This window comes from Myotis davidii, unplaced genomic scaffold, assembly GCF_000327345.1.
Source record: "Myotis davidii unplaced genomic scaffold, ASM32734v1 scaffold1350, whole genome shotgun sequence".
In the NCBI taxonomy this organism is placed as follows: domain Eukaryota; kingdom Metazoa; phylum Chordata; class Mammalia; order Chiroptera; family Vespertilionidae; genus Myotis; species Myotis davidii.
In genome coordinates, this window is record NW_006283656.1 from 796,216 (window position 1) to 804,724 (window position 8,509).

An 8,509-nucleotide genomic window follows, 5' to 3' on the forward strand; every position below is an offset into this window, starting at 1 on the left:
TTGATGACTTGAATTGTTGTCTGTATCTCCCACTAGCTCTCCAGAGGATGGAGTCTTGTCCTTGTCAGCATCGGGGGCCCTGTATCCCAGCTACCCCGCACCCTGCTAAGAGCTGAGCCTCACTGCACGACTTCTAAAAGGGAAGAGTAGGCGGGCAGCTTAGGCTTCTTCAAGAACTGCCCTTGAGCCTGGAGGGAATTCAGAAAGTACTTCAGGTCGGGTCCCTCCTTGGGCCGTTTGCAACGTGCGATTCCTGGCTCTCTTACCCAACCCCATCCCCGCCCCTAGCTGCGGAGCCTAGTGGGATGTTAATGGAGACGACTGTCCCCTCCAGGTCCTCCTTTGATCAGCAAGGGGCCTGTCTAGCAGATTGCTCCCCCGCCCACGAGCCCCAGGAGCACAGGGCAGGGTCTGAGAGCTTGTTTACCTGCTTCTGGGGTCTCGGAGGACAAACAATGAGGGTCGCAAAGAAAGGAAAACTCCCACAGGGAGCCCCCCAGGGGTTCTGCGCACGTGAAGCCAGGGGGCGCTGCGCCTTTTGCGGCGCTAACCTCTCCTCCCGCGGGGCGCTTGCGGGGCGCAGAGCAGCTGGCGACCAGCCTCCGGAGAGGACCTCAGCGAGGCTGCAGGGAAAGCCCCCAAGCACCCATATAAGCAATTGCAGGTTTTCCCGCCAATTGTGTCCCCACCCCGGATGTGCTGAGCCAGCAAAAACTCCGAAGTTTCCTGGAACCGACTTCAAGCTGTATTTTAAGTGTTGAACAGGGTGTTGAAGAGTGTGTATGACCCCGTGCAATGGGTGGAAGGACCGATGAGGAGATGCAGGTGCATATACTTACTTGCTGGTGCAAACATTTAATAAGCCCCGGAAGTGCTCACGAGAAATTAATCGTGGTTGCTTGCGGGCTGAGGCGCAAGACGTTGCATCCTGGTGGCTTTTTGAGTTTGTAAAGCCTATGCAATATGTAAACATGTTTTTAAGTGCCTATGATTTTCTGATATTTTCTATTGGATGGTGTTATATACCATATGTTCTATTGTGAAAGATGCATTTTTTATTATTCCATATAGCACCACACGATATATTGTATAGCACACATATATCTGTGGCTGGTGGAGTCCAAGTATAAATTAGCCTCTGCCTTTGACCTCAAGTACAGAGAGCAAGACTCGCGGCGTGAAAAGGCAAAGAGGTGGGACCAGCGGAACTATGAGGGCACCCTCCACCCCATATATTTTTCACTGAGGACAACAGAGCGTTTGGGAGGGTGTGGGGCGGAGGGAAACTGGGACGCGGGACTAGACGAGCGCAACCCGAGCGCATTGGGAGTTCTAACCCCCCGGCGTTCCCGCCGGGGACCCATGCCCGGAGAGACCCTGGCCCAGGGGCAGACGCCTGGGTTCCAGCCCCGGCCTGGATTGGCACTCTTTTGCTCAGGCCTCCTACCAGGTTGTGACCCGGGACGATCGTGCGTCACGATGGGGACCTTCGCTGCGCGCTCGGAGCCCCGCAAGACTCCCTAGAGGAGGACCTGGCTCCTCTGATGGCGAGCGCGCGGCACCGAGGACGCGGCCACAGAGGCCGGAGCGCATTGGAGGAGCGATCCAGGGCACTGTCTCGCGTTCCCGTCTGTCCATCCCCATCCGAAGGCTTCCAGCGCCTGCCTGGGCCGGGGAAAGAGCCCCCGGGTCCTCCAAACCCCGCCCTGGGGCGCGTGGACGGGCCGGGAAGCCGGGAAGAGAAAGGGAACCCCCGCGGGCAGCCGGTGGAGAGCTGGACGTGGCTTCGCTGCGGCTCCCTCCGCCCAGCGCCCATTGATAAAAGTTCAGGGCCTGGAGGCCCCAGTTTCCTTCCAATTAAAGGTTTTAACGTTCCAGGGAGAGGTCGCTGCCTCCCCAGCTTCCGAGTCCGCTGGGACCTGCTGCCTTCAAATTGTATGCCCTCCTGCAACTTTACCTACCCAGCCTGGGTTTTCCTATCTGCAAAACGGGGATGAGTTAAAAGTACCTTCCTCCTGAGGTGGTAATGAAGGTTTAAATGAGAGAGTGTATGCCTAGGGCTCGGATCGCTCTAGCTTGTGGAGAGGTCTCCCTCCTCCCCGCCCCCCTTCCCCGCATTATGGTTATCCCAAGCAAGAAGGACCAACTCGAACCCAGGACTGCGATTTTAGAAGTCCAGCGTCCTCCAAAGAGACTCATTGTAAAGCTACAGCGGCTGCAATGGCACCCAACGCCGTCCACGGTCTCCATTCTAGCACCTACCTGGGAGCCTTCCCAGGTATAGACAACCACTCACTCCAGCCCATTCACACGTACTTAACCCTTCCACCCAGGACCCCAAGAGCAGGCCGCCCTTCAAACTCCCGGGCTACCATTTTCAGCTGGTGCCCGTGGACAGGGCCTTCGCTTCTCCAGGCATCTCTTCACTCTTCTGTGAAATGGTTGCTAACATTTGAGGGTGCTGGTTTGGGAAGATCGCACAGCTTAAGGAAAGAACCCGGCCTATATAGTCAGCTGCTGCTTTTATTATTTCCCTCCTTTGGCTGTGGATTCCAGGATGAACTCTTTTTTGGGGGGAGGGAGGTCGGCCTCAAATGAATGGAGAGATGATCCCAGCTGCTCTTTCCTCCCTGGAGAGCCTGCTGGCCTGTGCGCCCCTCACAATCTGTGGGAGGAGGGGGTTCCTCCCGGCCCCTGCGGAGTCGGTAAGCAGTCCTGGGAGACCCGGGCTGGCGGGCCTCCTGGAGACTTCCCTGAACAACGATCCTCCACGGCTGATGTTGCTCTGCCCTGGTCCTGTCAGTTTTCAGAAGCTGCCACTGATGATCCAGATGGGACTCCCGGGCCAGGGTGCCTTCTCCCGGAGCGAGAGCCCTGCGGGGGGCTTCTGACTATTCACTTCACTTGGTCAACGTCAAGCGTTTAACCTCATAGGGGGAAGAACAAAACCTGAGCTAAATACCCTATTTTCTGCCTTTGACTGGTAACCTGCCGGAAAGGCAGAATCCCAGCGGGAAGCGGGAGGGCGGAGAGGCCTGGGAAAAACAGAATGCTAATGGCAGCCTGCAGGGGGCGGAAGGGGCTCCGGGGTGGGGGCACCCGGCCGCCTCCCTTTGAAATGCACCTTCCCAGCCTCGCTCAAGGGGAGGGCACTGGATTTCCTTCCCTGCTGGAGAAAGAGAAAGAAGCTGATGGAACACTAGGGTCTTCCTCTCAGGGTCTGATGGACTCGCTCTAGCTTCCTCCTTCTAGTTCATGTTGCCTTTGACCTGATTGCTTCTGGCCTCCCCAGGTCAGATTGGACATATCTGGGTTCCTCATTTAATCCCAGTATCGAACAAGAAGGGGAAAAAAGTGAGCCCTATGCAAGTGTGATGGTGGGACTAGAAAAGACTGGAGACCTTCCTCTGTGCCAGGTGCTGTTCCAATTGATGTTCTGTATGCTGTTATGACCTTGGGCATCAGGGACAGAGACGTTAGGGAGCTTACCCAGACCCACAAAACTAGTGAAGGAGAGCCTCAAATACATACAATCCTGCCTACAACCTTCGCTTTTCTCTTGGGGGGGGGGGGGCGGATCTGAAAAGAGAGTTTAAGGAATGATCTCTTTGGCCTCTATCATGTTGACTTTCCTTCCTTCCTTCCTCCTTTCCCTCTCACTCTCTCATCCTTGGTTATCTCATGGGCTTCATTCCTTCCGCTGAGTAATTCCTCAACCCAGACTTCCCCTTTGCTCCCTTCTCACACAGGGCCTGGATCTGAGATTCCAGCTCCCTGTCATACTGAAGCCTTGGTCAACAGGGTTGGATTCTGTCCACCTGTTGTGTGGTCCTCCTGCCCCACCTGTATCCTAAGGGTGCCTTCCATTGAAACATTAATGTCAAAGGCTCTGCCAGCTCTGATAGCGATGTGCAAGTGGTGTATACGTTCTGGATGATATTTCTTGGCTACATGGTGGTCACTCCCATTAGCAGCTGCACTGCAACCCCAGCACTCGCTTTCCTATTTTCCCCTGGGAAAATGTCACCACAGACATGCACACAAAAAGCCATGCTATGATGTAAGTATGTGGGGTTAGGAAAGGTCTAAAAGAGATTTTTAAAATCTTAAAAAGTATTTAAAAAACAAAAATCCCCATCCATTAACTTAGGAAAATCTGTTTCCTTTTTCTGTTCACTCCAGTCTTATGGTTAGAAAGCCTGACACCCAACACTGTCCTTGGTCTATTTCAGCTGTTCTAAAATGTATTAACCCCTTTCTTTCAATGACCAGCCGAGTAGCTAAGCGGCAGGCCTTTCAGGGTGCAAAGTAAGCAAGACAGGTGAGCCCAGCATAGCTCTTGCATATTTTAATGAGCAACATTTAGCCAATCATTCCCATAATTTACTTTTGAGAGTAATTCACTTTGTTTGCTTCTGGTGGCTTTTCTTGTTATTTATGGGCTCTATGTACTTCCATTAAAATGATGATGTTGATGAAGATGATAATCAGTTAAATCCAGGAATTCATTTGCAGTTTCAAAACTACTTTCATAAAAAAATTCTTGATTCTTGTTAAGAAAAGTTCATTTATTTTTTGAAATAAGCAACTTTTGGTGTGTTTATTATCTTTCATTCCAGGATTCCCCCACCTCCTCATATTTTAACAGTGAGCAACAACTGCACTCAGCATTCTAAAACTAAGAATTGATAACTAAGATCATTTAAATTGGTCTTTTTTGTTTGAAAAAAATACAGTGGATTTAATATAACCCTTTGCCTCACACGTTCGTGGGCCTGGTGACTTTTTTTTATTTAAGCAGGTGATCAGTCCATTTTAGTGTCACAGTGACATATAAATGCTTATAAAAGTGAAACTGTGCTGATGGGGGTATCTTGCTGTTGTCAGCAGAATCAACATTACTTGTCCTTGCCAAAAATGTTTTATCTTATGGGACATTTTCTTTCTTTCTTTCAAGAAAAAAAAAAGTGAAACTTGAACAACCTTACGGTGATGAAAGCTCCCTCCCCCTTCGGAAAGCACAGTGGAGGTGGCAGATCTGGCCATCAGAGAACAAAGGGCCAAAGAGTGAACCCGAGATGGTGAAATAAAATGTAACGTCAACAAAGAAAAGGCCATAGATAAATAGTAAAAGGACCAACTCACCACAAAAAACCCATTGACGTTTTCCCAGAGTCCAGGCGAAGCGCTGGTGACCGGTTAATGTTGGAATGTTTTCCTAGGGTTAAAAGGAGAACCGGCAGCAAGTCTGCTCAGAGTTTACAAAGTGTTTGAATAACACGGACAGTGTTTGGATAACACATTTTTAGTGGGGGTGAAAATAATAGAATTTATTGGGACATTTATATAGGCCCCCTTGGTTGTGGGGGGGGGGACTGGGAGGGATATAAACTGTATATCATTGCACTCATCTATAACTCACCACTGTAGTTTATCCATACATGTATATATGTATTTGATGTGTAATAGTCCTGTAACAGCCAAATGCTTCTCAGTTTTGCTTTTAAAAGAGGAATGCCCTCACAGTAATTACCTTTAAGGGAAGTGGGTTGGGGAGGGGGAGTAAAGAGTTCACCTGGCCAGGTTGGTGCATTCCACTTTGTGCTATCAGGGTGAGACAGTGGCATAATTTTGGGATTCTTGCTTGAGACAACAGAGCAGAGATTCTTAATGGGCTCGCACACAGGCATGGCCTTGGCCTCATTGTAGCCCCCAGAGGGTCCTGCTTGCTCCATCCCAGGCTGAGTGAGAGGTGCACGATGTGAGTTAATCCAGCCAGCATTTGGGTCTGGGGCTCCAAGGGGTCTCCGCGTTTCCTCCGCGGTGTTGATGTTTTTGTTCAATGTATTCCACTACACTGTCAGTGGAGCCACATAAAACCAGGCACCTTTCCATAAATGTCTCATTTGGATTTCATGAAGCTTGGGGTGTAATTGAAATCAAACAGCAAACGGGCTGGAGGGTCCTGGGCTCTGCCCACCCAGTCTAAGGAGCGTGCTGCCTGACATGTTCCCCAAAGCCACTGCCTTCCGTTTCTTTTCTGTTTCTCTTCTGGGTTTTTTGTTGTTGTTGTTGTTTTAAGTGCAGCTGGGGCACATGAACATAATGTTCATGTCTCTTTCCTTGGTTATAAGTACAACTGAGCCAGCCAAAGGAGAGCCCATTCCAAGGAGGAGAGCACAGACGTGCTCACCTTCAACTCCGTAGGCACTGAGCCTTGTATACCCTATCTGTAATGATTCCAATGTAATTAGTTAATTAACACAAGAACCGTTAAATGAGATTTCTTTATCTTGATGCAGTCAGAAAAAAATCTTTAGCTGAAAGTCCTTTTCATTATGTTTTTATAAAAAGATATTTGTAATATCTGCTTATAAAGTGTGATCTAAATCATGTACATGTTTTTCATGTTCTGAAAAGCCTGAGTTCCTGGACAGTTTTGTAGAGCCTGCATGTTGAATCTTTCTCGTTTCTCCATCTGTGAAATGGGTTGAAGTTTGAGTGAATGAATGGATGTGTTGGCAAGGCGGGGAGAGATAAGCTGCAGCTACTTGCCCCAGAATCAGCACCTAGCATACGGGTATATATTGAATCAGGAGGTAGCGCCGGGACCCACGCGCTTTCAAGAGCTTGCTCCAGGGCTGGAATAAAACCAGCGCTTTCGGATGTGGCGCGGGGGACAGCTGGCCCGCGTTATGTGCGCCAGAGCGGGTCGGAGCGGTGCCTGTTGCCTGCGATGGCGCTTTGCCACGCGCAGCGCTTCCCTGGCCGCCTCGAAAGCCATTTGAAGGAACACCGAGGCCCGCTTTCTGGCTGCGACAAAGCGCTCCACGGCTATCCACCCCAGGCCACCCTACCTCCAAATAATGGACATTGGATCGCACCCCTACTTTCTCAGCGAACACCCCGAAGCTCCAGGGTAACGTGGGGGAGCCTACGAGTGGTTTCCAGGATCCCCTAGCCCCGGTCTACGTCGCCAAGCCACCCCAGCCGCGCACCCCCTTCCTTTCCTGGCTCTGGCGTCCCACTCGCAGAATCTCCACTTTGAAAAATCACAAAGTCTACAGAAGCACAAAGGATTTCAAAGTACAATTCATCCAGCTTTCCTTGGGTCCAAATACAGCCAAAGCCGGGGAGGTGGGAGTGGACGGTGGGTGATCAGCGCAGAGAGCCACGTCCAACCTGATCGAGGCTTCTGGGACGAAATGCCCGGAGCGCAGGGCTGCGCGCTCGGGGACAGCTTTGCTGAGGTCTGCGCCCGGGGACTCGGAGGTCGACCCACTCGTGTAACTTGCTCCCTCCCCCTGGCTGCACCGTGACCCGGAAAACCTGCGCGCGCTCTCGCTTCTCACCCCCGCGAAAAACTGGTCGAAGCCCAGAAGCGGCCGAGTTGCCTTAAGGACCGGCCGTCTGGCTCCCTAACCCAGGCGCGCCGACGTTGGCGCGGCCGTGGTGTGAACCTAGGTTCCAGCGGTTCGGCCCCGGCGCGCGGGACCTCATCCATCCCGCGGCCGCCTCATCTGTTGTGGGCGCCGAGTTTCCCGTGTGATCGTGCTCGGTTGGGGAAGCAGAGTCCCGACATCTCAGCCGGAAAATGCGCCCCCGGAGCGATTACAAGCAGCGGCTGTGATTGCTTATTAACGGCGAACATGCAGGCTTCTCCATATCCGCAAGGAAACGTGCCCCATCCCCTGTAATAATCTGATATCTAGGATGGCACCGCTCTTGACTCTACGGTCTGCGGAAACTCAGGGGAGAAGCAGGCAGCTGGGGCCAAAGGGCTTCATTCAGTATCAAACTGATTATGTCACTAATTATTCTACTTCCCCTGTTGCGCCGCGGAGGAGAGGCGCGGGGAATCGTCACCGCGGGGCTGCCGGTGAACCTTTGTTTCGCCGCGTCAGGCCCAGCGGAAGACGGGGTGGGGGCAGGGTCTGGGATCCAGGGGAACTGAGCGGCTTGGACTTTGAATCGTGGTGGGTGACGGCCGCCTGAAGGCAGACGTGTTGGCGTGGGGGTGCGGGTGTTCCCAGTCTCCCTCCCCACCGCGGCTCCTGGTTCAGAAGCTGAGCGCGTTGGTTCTCAAGGGTGGCAGTATGCGCCCGCCGTCCCTGACGCCCAAAACCCAGCGCGAGGTTCCTCCCACAAATCCTTTCCACTGCGCGAAAGGATGGGGCCAAACAAAAGTTATCCGAATGTGCCCACGGCCACGGAGTCTTCCCCCATCGGGAGGAAAGTGTACCTGAAGTTACAGAATAAAGAGAATTCGCTAGGGCCTCTCTCCAACTCTCCAGATTCTCACCATCGGGGACAGGGGCCTCCCAGCAGGCCAACTTGCAGAGCCTGCTCCTCCCAGCCTCTAAAACCTGCATTTTTCTCTATGAGCGCTGAGGTGACGTCTGTGCCAAAGAGTGGACCCCGCTACGGAGACCCCAAACCCTGTTCCCCTAAACTCCAGCGAAATACAGACATCAGAATTGATTCTCGCAGCAGGGGGGGTGGGGGGGGG